The 17,310-nt window shown below is 33.5% G+C and overlaps 1 protein-coding gene across 10 annotated transcripts in view; it reads left to right on the forward strand.

Moving 5' to 3' along the window:
* LOC126740480 (uncharacterized) overlaps positions 1–17,310 on the forward strand; it is a 262,862-nt gene that overhangs the window by 45,012 nt on the left and 200,540 nt on the right. The window contains exons 2-4 of one of the 10 annotated variants that reach the window (XM_050446567.1): positions 5,953–6,010; positions 6,071–6,156; positions 6,238–6,306. The exons of 7 other annotated variants lie outside the window; for them this stretch is intronic. The gene's annotated coding sequence lies outside the window, so the exon portion shown is untranslated. Of the gene's footprint in view, positions 1–5,952; positions 6,011–6,070; positions 6,157–6,237; positions 6,307–14,776; positions 15,832–17,310 lie in introns of those variants that run through there. 2 more of the 10 variants (XM_050446574.1, XM_050446520.1) reach the window with 2 other exon arrangements.

The following is a 17,310-nucleotide window of genomic DNA, read 5'->3' on the forward strand; positions in this document are numbered from 1 at the left end:
TTGCAGGAAACCTCCGCTGATACTCTCGTGCAGCGGCATGTGCGTTTCCATTGCAAAACCCATACATAAAATGAGGATCTACTTTTTCACGGGTCGAAAAGTCTCCCATAGTTAAAAAGATATTAACAATTTGAATGCAAAATGACAACTAATCAATTACAACAAATGTTAATGTCATTATGCAGTATGTCAATTTTTTCCAAAGCCTGCTACTAAGTTTTCATAAAAATTGGTAATGAAAATAATACTATGCAGCGTTATTTTTAAATGCGTTTTTCTCGAAAATGGTAACTCGTAGAGTTATTGACCAAGAGGTACTTTTTTACGTAAAAAGCTTTAAATTTTTAAAATTTGAAGAAAAAAAAAACAAAAACTGTTCACACAATTTTTTTTAGGTATTTTTTTAGGCTCACCCCCTAAATGATACGCACCTGACTAAATAATGAAAATTATGAAATGACAACTAAATTCAGCATATCAAAATTGGGAGAATACCAAAATTTAAAATTTTTATATTTACCCGTTTCGAAAATAAGTGGAAAAAACCATCTTCAGGTGCCCCCTTTAAAAGGGGCGTAGCTCCCTTGGGGGGCGTTTGCCGATATATGTTTATAGGAAAAAGTGAGGTTATTTTTCACCAAAGAATACAGGATTCGCGTTTCGTCTACTAATTTTGGGACACCCTGTATATCTAAGATACTTACTTTTTTTATTTAAGATGATACAAAAAAATTCCATGTTTTTTTTTTGCAAAGCAATTTAATATTCGTACAAACCTAAAATGGAGAAATTGAAGAAAAATAAAAAACCTAATATTTTTTTCCATTTTTAGAGTATAAATAGAGTATTTATACCTGAAAATATAGTCAGAATGAATATCAGCTTAGTTTGCCATTCCGTTATCGAATTAAGTACGATTTAAAAATACTGCTTAGGTTTGCTAGATAAAGAGAAAACTCAATTTTTTTGCAATTTTTAGATTATAAAAAGAGCACTTATTTCTGACAATCAAACTCAAAACCAAATTAGTTAAGTAGGGAAATAGCTAAAAGGCTCATTTTTTTATTTTCACAGTATAAAAAAATGTTACACCTAATAATCAGATAATAAACGGTTCTCAAAATTAAGTCGCCATAGTTTGTCATTCTAGTATTGAATCAGCACTGTTTAAAACACTACTGAAATAAAAAAATATGTAAGAAAAAATAACTAAAACACAATTTTTTTTTCATTTTTAGATTAAAAATGGAAAATTTACGTCAAAAATCAGATAAACTTAAAAAACCAAATAAGAATGACAGCTTAGTTTGCCATTCGACGATCGAATTCAGTTTCATTTTCATTATTTTAAAGCAGTAAGAAATAATAGTGGTTGTAATAGTAAGTGAATAGTGGTTGCTTGTTTACACGCGTAATTATAGTGGTGCTAAATATTTGGTTTATAGTTGATTGATCTCTCACAAGTTGACCATAAAGATGACATATTTTAAATTTTATTATTCATTTTTAATCTTTGCCAGTACAAATAAGCCATAAATTACTAGCTTAGTGACTCACACTATACTCCCGCACTACAAGACTTAATATTAAGATAACCTTGACAGAAAAACGCTATTTTTTAAATCCCTGTCATAAAATAACTGTGAATTCCATCAAGCAAAGAGAGAAAAAAAAATAAGAACGCATAAATAAAAGATCGTCCGTCTAGGAATCTAAAAGTGATACACCCACACCTGCTGCGTCAAATGATTATGGTTTGTGGTGAGATCACTGCTAAAAGCTAAATATTTGGGCTGTATTGCAAACGTTATAAATTAGGATTATCTTATCGTTTAATTAATAAAGCTGATGGTGAACACACGACAAGATCATTCATTGACGCGACTCTCGATATCAAATGGAGAAATTTATTTATTTCTTCTTGAGTTCCTTTATAACGTTTATTAATTTAAGCCCATTATTTATTGGGCAATCTGTAGGCATTAATATAATCATAAGAAATATAGAAGTAGTAAGTTTGTCTCTTTGATTTAATTAAGACTTTTGATATGTTCTAGAGGTATATGGAACTTTAAGTTTCTCAATTTTATCTCAATATGGGGTAACTAAAAATTTGACGTATTGATGAATATCTGGGCTGTCTTAGATTCCATCAGATTTTCACTTTAAGTAATGATCTCAGAAAAAATATGCAAGTTGTGGAGCGCTGAGGCTTTAAAATCACGGTTGAGATAAATATTTTATTACTCGCAAAAAATACTTTATTGGTTTTTGCAACAACACACAATACAAATAGGCTAGGTTTGATAGAATTTACAATTCTTACTGTCTTCTCATTAACTAAACCACTATCGAGATCAACATTATAGTATACAGTGTTTGGCTTTTATAAAACAAGAATATTTTTTAAATGTGTTGGTAGATATAAATCTATGTGGTGCATAGATAAAAATGTACTCTTTAAAATTTTCTTTTATTTGCAAACTAATAATATATTCTTTGATACTAATCAACAAACTTTTCATAATAAAAAATATTCTTAATAAAAAAAAATAAAAAGCAACTTGTCAACGTAAAATACGCGTGCGACTTTGTGTTTTTTTTTAGATATTTTGCATATGTGTATTAAATATTCTATGGCAAATATTAATACTTGTGAGTACAAAAAATCCTTGTGGGTAGACAGATTCACAGAATCACTACTGACAAAAATATTTTATATATTTCGTATATGAAGGGAAATATTTTGTTCGAAGTCAACGGTCATTGCAGAGTAACAGTTCAACAACGTTTCTGTGACAAATATATAAAATTCCTAACTTCGGTTTAAAGACATTTAAAAATCACCGCTGAAATTTATTTGGTATCTCAATAGATATATTTTAATCTATTATTTAAAGTTTGTTATCATAAACCATTGTGTTAAGTTTGTTTTGAATCTTGCACTTGGTTATCAATAAAGCAGAGAGAAATTGGACGTAGTTATGCAGAATGCTACCAACCCACAATAGACTTAAATTCGTACTAAGCACATAAAATTTATCTACATGTTAAATATTTTAAACTGCAGAAACCTACCAACTGAAATTAATAACTATCATTGTTTTAACCAACCCATTTTGTTAACCTTCTAAGATTTCGGTTTTTGCAGAAAAACCAGTTTATGGTTAAAAATAAGATCGATTATATTAAAAAAGATGAACCATTTCACCATTTCTGCTTACTGTTCAGCACGATTCATTTGAAGCACCTGTACACAAGATTGATCTTAAAAAGAAAGAAGGAAGGAAAAGCACGAAAATAAAAATAGAAGACTTTTTTTAATGAGTACGCTATGGCCCAATGGTAAGATGATCGCTGCAAAAAAACTTGCAAATATTAACGAAATGATACATCGTATCCCATTAGATTTTTGCAAAAAAATACAAGGAGATGACAAGTGAAGGAGATATTGACGGGTATACCATAGCTAGTCTTGATATTGAACTTAAAGATGTTTAATGATTTTTTTTATCAATAAATGATTTTTCTTTTGTAAGGATCTTTTGAATTATATTAATATTTTAATAATACATAATAATGCAGAAAGCAACCAACCCCAAAAAAAATTGCTGTATTTTTCAAAATATTGAACAAAATATTTTTCTCTTAGTTTCACTTTGTTAAAAATGGGATATTTTGCTGAATAAAAATTAAAAAAATAATTTTCAAATTATACTGTAATGTATGCTATTAAATTACTGTTAAAAAAATTAATAATATTGATTTACTCAAAACTCTACTTTTGAGGGTTGGAAGTTTTCTGTTAAACTACGTCCAATTCTTGTTTCATGGATTTTGTACTGCTTGTTGGTCCACTAAATTTTTTGGATTTACTGTTACGGATAAAAAATTTAAATTCAGATTTTGTCCGATGTAAACACATAGTAGTATCGTAGCTACCGTAAAAGAGATATGAAAAGCCATCAAAAACTGGGAGAACATAAAATACTTTGTTCTACAGAATGTTTTGCATCTTACAATAAAACAAAAACGATTTCTTAATATATGAACCAGCTAGAAGTGGAGAAGCACAGACTAACTACAATATAAAATCTTAATTAGATCTTAATGCATATTGCCATTTATATGCTTTTTCTGAGAAACATGCAATTATTGCTGATGTTTACAAACATTCGCAAGAGTCAGAAATTGATATATTAATACAATTCGGTGCATATCTGAGACAACGACGCATAATGATTGATCTAGAAGGGGAAGAGGTAGTTAGAAATAGAAATTGTTTTAAAAGCTGAGACAAGTCTCAAAATTCAAAAGGATATTGCTGATCTCCAAGAATTGAGCAGAAATATGGTTTCTAACTTCAAGCTACTTCAAACTACTTGAAATTTAAGAAAAAATGATTTGTTTGATTGGGTGATCAATCTGTTTATAGGTTTAAAAATAATATTATTATAAAAATGTAAATGCGTTCATTATTCTCCTAGGTTTTGGACTATTTTATTCGTATTCTGTAGTTATAGTTGATTCGTAGGATTTATTTAGGGTTCTACGTTCTACTTACGTTTCGTTCTAATACTTTCATCATAGTGTCTAGTTTTTAAGTAGTTCATCTTGTTTCAGGGATCTATTTTGGCCCCGATTCAGGTTATATTATTGTAAATCCTTGTATTTTAAATTTTCTAGATTTTGTATCCTTGTTTGCTTTGACTGTCAGTATACTCCTAAAATTATTGGTCTCTTTCGGCAAAAACAATGAAGAAATTGTAAATATTTCGAAGCTGTTCTATCGGGCTTTAAAAATGACGTGCTTCATGACATTTTATTCAGTTTTAATTGATTAGTCAGTTGTTTTTACCTTGAAAACAAGTCGGGTTAGGTTAGTGTTTTTGACGTTTCCATTAAAAGTGTGTTCCCGAATTTCATTACAATATTATTAACAATCAATCCTGCAACACATTTAATATACAAACCATTATTTAGCCAAATGCATTTAGTAATCAAATAACAGATCGTTTAATACGTCAACAAATAACTTATCCTTCTCTCTCATTTAACTATTTAAATCAAAAATTAAAAAAATCAGAACTAAATACAAACATTGATTTGCACTTAATTCCATTAATAAAATCAAACTATTTATATCCATTTAGTAAACATAATAGAGAAGTTAATTAAGGCATATATAAGATTAATTAGGTAGATTAAGCGAGTATGCTTTTAGAAATAACAAATTTACTTCTGGCCAAATATTGTATATTGATTTTATTAACGTAAGTTTCTCTGGTAATTTAGTAAGCAATATTACAAATTATTCTACTCATAATCAGGCTAAAGTTTATAAACAATGCTAACATTGGTTAGTATGTTGTTGATAATATCATAGATGAATGTTCAAAGATTCTCAACGTAAGTTGCGACGATGGTGTGTTTCTACCTACCGTGTCTGTGTAAGTTCATTTGATAGATTTGTGAACACATCTACACTTTTTAATGTTTAGTTTATGCTAGTTCAAAAATAAGTGAATTAGAAATATTTTTAGAATCAGTACATTCCTTAGGATGTTGACACTGGTTGAGGTCTATTGATATCGCTGGTTAGGTATTGATTTCTAAATTCTCACGCAGGCAATTTGCACATGGCGGTACATTTATTATGAGGGACAGTTTTTTTTTTAACTAAGTTTATATTCATTAGTATTGATAGATTTGATCATTTGTTGATTGAAAATTATTTTTGGAAATTTCAGCATTTTCTTCCTTAATGATAGATTACTTTTGTACAAATTTTAACCAAAACGACAATCAGTATAAAACTATCAATGCCGGTATAACTGAGTTTGAGGTAATAGTTGGGCTTATGAAAGTTGATAGAGGAATTAATGAGAATAAGTTTACACGCGATAGACTTTATAGTAATGCTAATTTTGACAAATTATTTGTGTTTTGCAGCAAACCAAAACCGAACGATCTTTTGGCTACTACGGATCTTCTGCATAGCTTGCATCAGGTAGTTATTACTAATGCTAACATTGTTTTTCCTATTATTAATATAAAAAAAATTAAATAGAAAACCCTGATATACTAATGGTTCGACTAAGGTGTACTAAGTATCTGAAAGAAATATGCGCTCTCTTCACTACATAAAGATACGAAGTAAGTGATTTCTCCAATAGAGCAAGAAAATTTTCGAAAATTATAAATGAGTGACTAAAATAATGTCGTTATTCCTTTAAGCACTTTAGATTGCAATGCTCTTAAGTCCTTCTACTGCTAGTAAGCTTTCAGCAAATATCTCATAGGACGTTTCCAGATTACTGGAAAGCAAGTTTCCTGACTCCGATATATTGATATCCGAGAGCGAATGGAAATGACATTACAAGGGTGTGAGCATTTAACATGAAATACCCAAAATTATTGACCGCCTTTTTGCCAGAGAGCTCTTACGGCGTACTCAAAACATAATTATACATCAGCAACACGGTTTTTCTAAGGGTAAATCTATTTTACTTAATTTTCTTAAATATCAGCAATATTTGTTGAATGCTTTTAAGAACTGTAGGCAATATTTACAGACTTCTTGAAGGCGTTTGACACAGTGAGCGATGGACATCTCATTCAGAAGTTGCGTGTAATGGATCTGGGCGATAGTCTTTTAAAGTGGAATGATGGATTTTCGAATGTCGAATCGTATTCAATTGGTGCGTATAAATTACATAATTTCTAAAGAAATTCAATTTCAAAGTCTTTTCCGGTGTACTTTAGAATTTCCGCACAGAGCCTATTTTATCCATTCTATTTATTAATGATGTTTGTCGTGTTATACGTCACTCATTGTGTTATACGATGCGCAATTTTCACAAGCTGATGTTGGTAGTGCCTTTTTATGGTCAGTAAATAATGGCGTGGAGCTTAATATTAAAAAATGCTTAAGCATTTCTTTAGGTCGTTCCTTAAGATTAGCTGCAAATCATTACCCAAAAAATGGCTTGGTTCTCAAATCTGTTGCTATTGTTAGAGACTTGGGTGTGTTATTGGATACTAAATTGATAGTTGTGCCTGATTATGTTGAGATTGTTAAGAATGGTATGCTTAAACTTGGTTTTGTTGTGCGTAACTATGGTAAAATGTCTGTCTTTTGTTTCAAGATGTTATACTATTTAATTGTTCGTTCTGGCAGAGTCTGTACAACTAAATTTGAAATATATAAACTTTGGTTTGAATATGCCGTGCCTGTATGGTCACCTTTTTATTATAACCATGTAAAAGCAATTAAAGCCCTTCAAAAAACATTTTGTCGTTCCCTAGCCTTTATGGTTGACATTAAAATTTACCAGAATTTTCATATTAATTATAAGAATACAGGGGATATACAGGGTTTCAAGAGGGACGGGAAATATTTTGCGAATATGTTCAGAAGGTCAAAATAAGATAAATTAACCTATATGTTTTAATCCGATTCTCAACCGTTTCTGAAATAATCGGTTCTGAAATTTTGTTGTAAGATTTTTTATTTTAAAAGCAACACAAACAAATACTAGTAAAAAAATTAAAATTCCACTAATTTAAAATGTGTTCGAAAATACCTCCACCAACTTTAAGGCAAGCTGCAGCACGTTTGAAAAGCGCTCGTGTTGCACGTTTAATTGCTTGGGTATTGTTTTTAATATTATTTTAAGCATTTAAAATTTGATTGTGGAGTCCTATGGTTTCAGCTGGTATATACTAGAGCTTTCATCGACCCCCAGAGGCAATAATCCAGTGGATTTAAGTCTGGTGACCTCGGTGGCCAAATTTAAGATCCTCCTCTGCCAATCCTTACTTTGAAACTGACATTTGTTTATATAAAGATATATACACAGGTTAAGCTTAAGATTCATGCCTACTGAGCTAAGGGGATATTATATATTATATTCTTAAAAATTAAGGAAATGGCATAAAAACAAGAATAGATGGCCTTTGTAAGGAAAAATGTGAAGAAGATTAGTTGACCTCCACTGGTTTGATGCTCTGCAGCAGCATTTGGAGTTGCTGCTGCATCGAAGCAAGGAATGCTTCGAGCATGGCATTTGGGTCTGCACCGGGTTGAGGAGGGGCGGCAGCTGTTGCTGGAAGCTGGAGTGTGGGGGGAGCGGCAAGACGGCTGTTGTCCTGGGTGCCCCAGGTGAATGGGCGATCCCGTCTGGCCGCTTTGGCCTTCAGGATTTGCTTGGGGTTTCTGGGGCATTCCAGGTAGTTTGCTGTGTACGGACCTCCGCAGTTTGCGCATGTGGCTGGCTGGTCTCTTGGTTTTGTACAGTCAGCGGTTGCGTGAGGTTGGCCACACTTCACGCATTTGAAGGCTGCTGTACACCTGGCCTGGGCCTGCCCGTGGAATTGGCACCTGTGGCACTGAATCCTTCTGGATTTGTTTCTCTGGGCTTCCACCCTGAGTTTGATGCCCCTCAGCTCCGTGATTGAGAAGATAGATTTTTCCTCTCTCGGGAGCTGGATGAGGACTAGTGGCGTGGGCTGTCTGTGCCTATTGTAGTACCGGGCTGCGGAGTGTGGGTGGAATCCCAGTTTCTTTAAGTCCTCCAGGATGCTCTCGGCTGGCCAGTGCTCGAGCGGTCCTCGGAGGACGATGTATAGTCTCCTGTTCTCTGGTAAGGAAAAGGAGTGGAACTGCACTTGTTTTTCATCACGGTGGCTCTGGGTTTTCCTGTAATCCTCTATCGACTGTGGATGGATTTTTACGCTGTCACGTGTGTTGACGATGCGGCCTTGATTTATTCCTATGGCTTGGAGGGCAGCAGATACCTCCTCTTACCTCTGCTTCTCTCGTATGACAATTGGATCGGCCATCTCGATGGACTCAGCAGGCGTTTCAAGGGCGACAGGGGGGCTTCGACTGCGGTACTGGCCTATACCGCAGTGTTGGCAGACGGCAGGGCGGACTCAAGAGCCTTTATTCAGTTCTTAAGTGCTCTGGTCGTCCGGTGGAAGGCTCGGCGGAGATCGTTCATTTCCTTATCGTGCCTCCTATTGGCACTACGCATGAGGACAACGTAGAAGTGGGATAGCTCTTCTTGGCTTGACGGGGTGGATTATAGAATGGCTAGGTCCGCTCTTAGTTCGGCCTCGTCTTGAGGTGTTTCCTCATCCTCATCCGTGTTGCAGAATCTCGAGAATCCATCCTCGTCATCCTACAACAGGAAGGAAAAGTTTTTATTAAGTTTTTGAGCCATGGTTGACTCGATCGTCGGGCAGAAGGACGGTGAGGTCGGTCGTACTGGTACACTCGGTACAGAGAAACTGGTTCAGAGAACACTTCGACGTTAAGTGCAGGTAATCTGCACTCAACGGAGGACGAACTCTGTATATGTCTGCCAATCCAACGATCAGGAAAACGATTGTCTAAGAAATTACGCACTCGACTAAAATCAGGCGGGGCTCCATCGTGTTGAAAAGCGTAAATATCCTTCTCCAGTGAGACGCTCATCTAATACAAAAGGACCAAACAACTGGTCGTTCAGCATTCCACACCATGCGTTGACACTGAATCAATGTTCAAAATTTTGTTCATACGTGGCATGAGGATTTTCATCTGACTACCGATGTTCATTGTGTCGGTTATTAGTTCTATTGCGGGTAAAATGTGCTACATCGGTAAATAAAATTTATTTATGTAGGCCTCGATTTTGTTGGATCCATTCGCAAAATTGAACCCTTAAGCCATAATCACCCTCTTGAAGATGTTGAACCAGTTGAATATGGATAGGCTTAAAACCGTTTTTCCTAAGTGTCTTTCCAACGTCCACATGTGATTCTAATCGGAGTTTTTGTGTAATCCACCTCATACTAACACTCGGGTTCTCTTCAGCCATATCCAGAACATTTTCTTTCATTTTCCACATTTGGTCCCGCTTCTCGTTAAGAATTAACTCTTAAGCTTGGAAACATGCCTGTTTCCTGAGCATTTGCAAAAACTGTCTGAAATACTTTTCGATTAGGAATTCTTCGAGTTAGAAAACGACGTCGGTATTCATCAACAGCACGAAATGCGCTACCATTACAGATACCATACACAAATATCATGTCAGCATACTCTCTATGGGTGAATGTGTGAGGCATTACGTAATAAAAACTTTACTCTTTTCAAATTAAAACGCTCAGAATTAATCAAAGTAACAACCATGCTTGTCAAAACTACCAAAAAATTAAAATAGGTATTAACAAACAATGATGAATTACTTGCAACGTGAGTTAGAAATACAGAGAACGTAATTACTCCAAAAATTTACAAAAAAAACTTTAGAGACGATTATTTCCGAAACGGTTGAGAATCGGATTAAAACATATCGATTAATTTATCTTATTTTGATATTCTAAGTATATTCCTAAAATATTTCCCTTTTCTCCCAAAACATCCTGTATTTAACACCGATAGTCCAAAAACAAGGAAAACCCGTTTAGATTTACTCACATTTTATAAAATATTAAAAGGATTTTTTTATTATCCTAATATTTTGAAAATTATAACATTCAATGTCAATATCAATAATAGATATCACAATCCTGATATGTTTCGTTTGCCTTTCCATCATGCTAATTACGGTTTCTTTTCTCCAATCACCAGAATAACGAGAGCATTTAATGAGCTTAATCTAGACCCCATTGTAGATAAGTCTGTTAATTCATTTAAATTAAGACTTAAAAAGCTTAAATTGCTATAGGGTTATGTTTTACGTTTTTGTATTTTTTGCTTTTTTGTTTTTTATTTTTCCTATAGTTTTGTTCATTTTCATATTATTGATTATTGTTATATTTTTGGCCATTTATAAATCACTGCTGAAAGAAAATAGAGAGAAACGTTACTCATAGGAAGGTCAACTGATTTTACATCAAGCTACTTATTATAGAAATAAATAAATCCTGAATTATTCGTCCCAAAACGTTTCCATAAATTAACATTAACAAGCCAAACCCGGCTTATACAAAAATCCCCTAGAATATAAAAAAACTTACCAGCTTATAAAATAAAAAAAAAGAACTCATAAGATAAACGACTATCACTATATGTATTAACCATGCAAATCTTGCTCTCGTCATTCAACAAAAAAAAAAGAATAAAAGATGAAAGTTGTCTGGTAGATAGTTACATTTCTGAAAAATGGGCAGTAACATCTGCGATCCATGTTGAACACCTGTTTTCAAGATATGGTAATAAATATACTAACTCATTTAATAATTTTATTATTTTTTATTAAGTTGACCGCTATAAAAAGGGTGTTATCTCATGTGTCATCTTAGCTTTTATACGAAATTTATATTTTTCTCACGAGTATAGTATAAAACCGTTTCGTTTTTCATAATTAGAGACTGATTAACTGGTTTTATAAAAATCAAATTCGGGTTAAGTCAGTTGAGAAAATCAACTTTTATTAACTGATGAGTTTATGGTTGATCTGTTTTATTTGAGGTTCGGATTTTTAAGAAAATAGGTTGTTTTTAAACGTATGGTCCCGTTTTTAGAAATTTCAAGTAAAATTCTAGAATATCCAATAATTTGGAGTATTATCTTACTTTTTTTATTTTAAGGACTAATTTTAGTTGAGCGAAAAACGTACTTGTACTAAACAGCTAATTTTCTGAACTCCTAAAATTCGTTTAATTTTTAAGTATCTTCGTTGTTTGCTTCATTAACTTATATTATTTCTTCATTGCTTTTTTACTAGTCTTCCTCATTTAAATATAATAAATAAAAATCTTCTAGGAGCAATTACTGGTGCTTATATAACATAACAGTTTTTAACTGCATCAGGATTTGTTTTTTTCTTTTAATTATTAATCAATTAAATAAATTAAACCTAAACTGAAAAACAAAATGTTATTACATAAATTTAATATTGTATAATCAACCTTTTGCATGCAACCTTCGCTGCTTTTAAAATTGATGACTTACATGCTCTCCCGCGACCGGCAGATATGTAAACTCGAGAAAATAAACGCAACATTAATATTATATTTAATTTAAAATTTATATTTATTAATAATAAATCTATAATTAGGTAAACAATGTCTCTTTTATAGAATGAGCTCAGGGATATCAGATAAGAAGGATCCTTTAATCAAATTAAGCTTCCTGTAAACTGATAGTTTTAATTAATTACGAACCAAAATTATCAATTTTTTTTATTTACGATTATAATTAAATAATATGGAAATTATTAGGAATTAATTTATGTCTCGTGTTCTTTATGCATAATAAACATATCAATTCATTGCTTCATTTTAATTTTTATAGGTTTCGTTATTTATATGACACTTTTCATATAAAAATACCAATAATAGAAAAGTTAATTAGTAAATATCATCTTACTAATAAATTTAATATTATCTAATGATTCGATTGATGAAGCAATTAGATTTAAATTACTATAAATTATCAAAGTGATTTTTTTTTAAATGGCTTTACCGTACAAATGTTTTTTACGATCTGTAAAGCCAATATATTTTTTTTTGCAAAAATTGCATAATTTTTTGTGACGCATATATGGCACACGTGGCGTACACAGCTAATTTGATGCGAGCACACAGCTAAACAGGCTCGAAAAAATATTAAGATTTATAATAAGTACTGAAGGAATAATGTACAGGGATAGTAAGTTTTAAGGTTAGAATGTAAAAAACGAATACGGGTTCCAGTTTTTACAATCGAATTAATTTATAGTGGTTTTTTGCTTTTTCTTTTATTAATTTTTCTTAATACATTACTACATTTTTAATTGTGAGAGTGGTTCAAAACCTAATTTTGAGCTGTGACACGTGCATGGGTCACGCGGCCTGTTAACAAAAGTTTTCTGTTTAAAAACTAACAAACAGGTTAATAGTATTTATTATTGGATAATGTGTTTAGGGTTTACTTTTAAATTGGATATTTTTTGGACTATGTTACGTTATTGAGCTAAGGTATTATAATGTTTAAATATTTTAATATTTAACATCTTGTACATTTTAATATTCTATAAATAAATATATACCACCTGTTGGAATAAATTCTTCGCGGTGGTCTCTGTCTTCGCGTCGAAAATAGACTGGATCAGGTCGATCCAGGCCTGCCTAAATGACCTGTAGAGCATGTAGACGTCTCGTAGATCCACGTAGGGCAACTGTATGCCCATACGGAGTCCAAGTTGTCGAGGCCGTAGATCAAATCGAGGTCGTAGTGCTGTAGAGGTGTGAATCCTTAGGCTGCTCCTACATTGGAGGCAGATGGGATCTGGTCAGCCAACCCGGCCAAATCAGACCAGACCAGACACATCCCGACCAGATCCTGCGCGCCTACACTGCAAGTGGTTTCAGGATGCAGTACAGTGTGAGCTCTCGACGAGAAAGGAAGTTTTTGCCCCAGTTGTAATTATCTGAATTTAAAAATGGATGAGGAACTTTTTGATTTTATATTAATGGACCAAAATTTACTACTCAATTAACCTACGAGAAAGTGGAATCATGAGTTTAATGAAGACCACAGGCAAAGCGAATACTACTTAACCTGCTTACCTATGCGTGGTTATCCAGACAAATTTAAAAAATATCACAGAATGACCGTTGAAACGTTTGACTACATCTTGTCACACATAAAAGGGGACATACAGAAGTGGAGTAACTTCAGGAATTGTATAGAGCCAGCAGAAAAACTGTCGATTTTGTTGAGGTAAGTTACTTTAATACCGAGTCTAATACAATTTCGGCAATACGTAAGTTAGAACATATTTATTTCAACAAATTAAATTGTAAAAAAATTAAATTAAGTTTCGTAAAGTAATTGAGATATTTTGAGATTCTGCTTGTTCGGAATTTTCCGGTTGGCATGGAGAAAGAATGGAGCTTAATATATCCGAAGAACTGGATGCATACGGTTGATTGGGGTAGTATCCTGTGTAATTTCGTGGAGAGTGAGGTGAGGTAAAACTGTCAATGGCGATGTCCATGGTGTGTTGCTTGGTTCTAGTGATTCAAGCTCAGCGATAACACAATTCAGAATATTTGATCGTAATTTCATTCGTTTTAGGAGTGGTAATTGTTTGAGCGAAGGAAGTAAACTTTTGAAGAATGATAGGTCCTCATCCTCCTCTGCTGAACTGGTCGGTTGTGATGCCGAAAAACGAGATTCCAGCAATTGCACTTTTCTTCTTTCTAACTTTAGTGCCTCGTTTTGAATGTTTTGGCTTTGCTTTCTCTTTGGTCCGGGGCACCGAAACTTACTCTTGTCTGTCGAGGAGGTGGTAGTAGGTGGTGTGGAGCTTTGTTTACTTGTGTAAGTTCCTCAGGCTCATCAACATTTTTATCTTCAGTGTGGACGTCAAAGTCGTGTTGCGATCGAGGAGTTTCGCCTGATTCCTGAGTTTCATCAATTTCACCTGATTACATGTCCATCATTGTTACATTGCTACTTAAGACGCAGGAAGATTTCCTGAAGTAGTTCTTGGCTTCATCATAGGAAGCAAGAAGCTCAATGAATCAAAATAAACCCACTTAGACTTGGCAGCAGCACCTGACGCACCACAGTTTTCCTTAATTTTCTTGCGTAACATATCTCTCAGCAACTCTCAACTCTTGCGGGCCATATCTCCTGAAACAAGAAGTTGTATAAATAACAACAAAATGATACTTAATATAAAAAGACATGTATTGTACAGGTTATTTGTTTTAAGGTTATAAGCTTAAATATACTTTTTTCTTAGCTCATGTCTGTTTTACTATAATATTTCTAATTATTATTTTTTTATTTTAGGTATCTATCAACAGATCTTTCTTTTGAAGCTCTGAGCGAAACATTTCGCATGAATAACTACACCGTGGGTAAAATCGTAGAAGAAACTGCTGATGCTATTTGGAACCAATTAGCTCCAATCCATTTACCGGTTCCAAATCGAGCAAGATTTCTTGAAATTCCTGCAGAATTTAAGGACATGTGGAACTGTCCTAACTGTGCCGGTTGCATAGACGACAAACATGTTAAAATCAAAGCTCCTCGGAACAGTGGTACCATGTTTTACAACTATAAAAAATTTTTCTCTGTTAATCTGCACGGTGTAGCAGATGCTCGGTGTAAATTCATATTCATTGACGTTGGACCCTTCGGAAAGCAAAGTGACGGGGGCGTATTCGAAGCTTCTCCAATCTCAACTTTTTTTGAACATTGCTCTGAAACGTTGCCAGCTCCTTCACCATTCGATGACAGTGACACTCTGGTTCCATTTGTTCTAGTCGGTGACGATGCGTACCCTTTAAAGATTTTTTTAATAAAACCATTCAGTCAAAGAAAAATGACCGAAGCACAGCGCGTTTTCAACTATCGATTGTCACAGTGCAGAAGGTGTATAGAATGCGCATTTGGAATTTTAACTGCAAAATGGAGATTACTCTACAAAGCCATTGAAAAAGAGGTAGAAAAAGCTGAGAAAATAATCAAATGCATGTGCCTTCTGCATAATTTGATTATTGACAAAGAGAATATTACACTGAATCAACGAGTTTTTGAAGACGCTCTACAGGAATACCAACAAAAACATAAAAGACCAGATCTTGGCGGAAGACGATTTAACAGATCCTCTACCGCTGCACAAGAGGTGAGAAATTTCTACAAAGACTACTTCAATGACCCTGGAAGTGTTTCGTGGCAGAATGAAATGGTCTTCAACGTTAATAATAAGAGATAAACCTTAGATACAGCGAGGCAGACAGAATACTGCACTATGGAATTAAACATTATATGATGAAAATTTTGGTTTTTTTTTACCTACATTATAGCATGATAAAATTTCGGTCGTTAATAATTACGGGGCACCCTGTATATACATATTTATTTATAAATAAGTTAATAATTATATCAACTAGTAATAATAAACTTATTACCTTCAATTCCAAGCTCTTTACCAACTTCATCCCACAGCTTTCCCCTTAAATCGCGGCTGTGGTAAGTTTTGTCCCTCTGGTCCCACAAAGCCACTCTCTCACGCACTAACTCAATCAAGTTTTCTTTGTCTACCATTATAACAACAATTATTATGATTTATAAACACGAACCAACTGGGAGAAAAACAAACTATTTTGGTTGTTGTCAGACCAGTTCAGACCCGTCGCTCCTTCTCGGCACGACAACTGGCCCTAGTGTAGGAAAATACGGCGCCTTTGCGTTTGTTTTCGTCAGACTCGGTCAGACCCATTCAGACCCGCTCAGACCGTCAAGACTGAAGAAATTCCGCTTCCAATGTAGGAGCAGCCTTAGAAGGAAACTTGCGAGGGTGACAAGGCCGAGATTCTTTTTTTTAGTGGCTTAGTTACATTATCTTTGAAAGTGTGTGTGTGTGTGTGTGAATTGTATTTTGCAGATGGATGATTAATTATTATGCCCTATTAGTATATAAGTAAACGGTGTTATTACTTAAGCAGTTACTTATGCATACAAATTATGATTTGAGAAAATATACCGTATTAGAATGAAGAATACCTGCTTAATGCCACATATTTAATGTAGATTTCGATATGCATTTGCCATAATAATAATAACCATACTCCTTTGGTTAAAATATGAATTATTACCGGATCAGCTAACGCATAAATATTGATGGTAATTATCCGAAATATGATAGAAAAGAAGTTCTCGGAACGTGTTATCGCGTATTTCAATTTATTTTGGAAGAACTTTTCATATAAATTAAAATTGACCTTTTTCATCTTAGGCTATTTTGAATTATAAATCATATTTTCTAGAGAATACCTCAAAGAATCTTCTGCTTTTGGTTTCATTGAAATTTTAGGTAAAGGTCTTTGAACTAAGTAGTCACCTCCAAACTTATTATTTGGGCTAATTTGAATTGCAAACAATATTTCTAGAGGACACCTGAAGAAATACTTTGATTTTTATTTGATAAAGATACTCCTAGTAGGTTTTTAGGTATAGGTCTTTGAATTAAGTGAAAACTTTAAGGGGTCAAACGTCTCCCTTGGACATCACTGCTTAAAAATTCCAATATTTCGAAAACTATTGTTTGGGCTAATTTGAACTACAAGCAATATTTCTAGAGAATACTTTAAGCAATATTTTAATTTTTGTTTCATGAAGATACTCCAACTAGTTTTTTAGATACAAGATTTTGAGTCACCTTAAAGGTCAAATGTCTCCCTTGGATAGGACAGCCTAAAAAGTCCAATATTTCCAAAATTATTGCTTAAAATTGCTTTATAAGGAATTTTCTGTTGTTTGGTTCATGGAAATATTTCCACGAGCGTTGTAGAAACAGGTGCTTGAACTGAGTGGTCACC

Source organism: Anthonomus grandis, chromosome 1, assembly GCF_022605725.1.
Source record: "Anthonomus grandis grandis chromosome 1, icAntGran1.3, whole genome shotgun sequence".
NCBI lineage: Eukaryota > Metazoa > Arthropoda > Insecta > Coleoptera > Curculionidae > Anthonomus > Anthonomus grandis.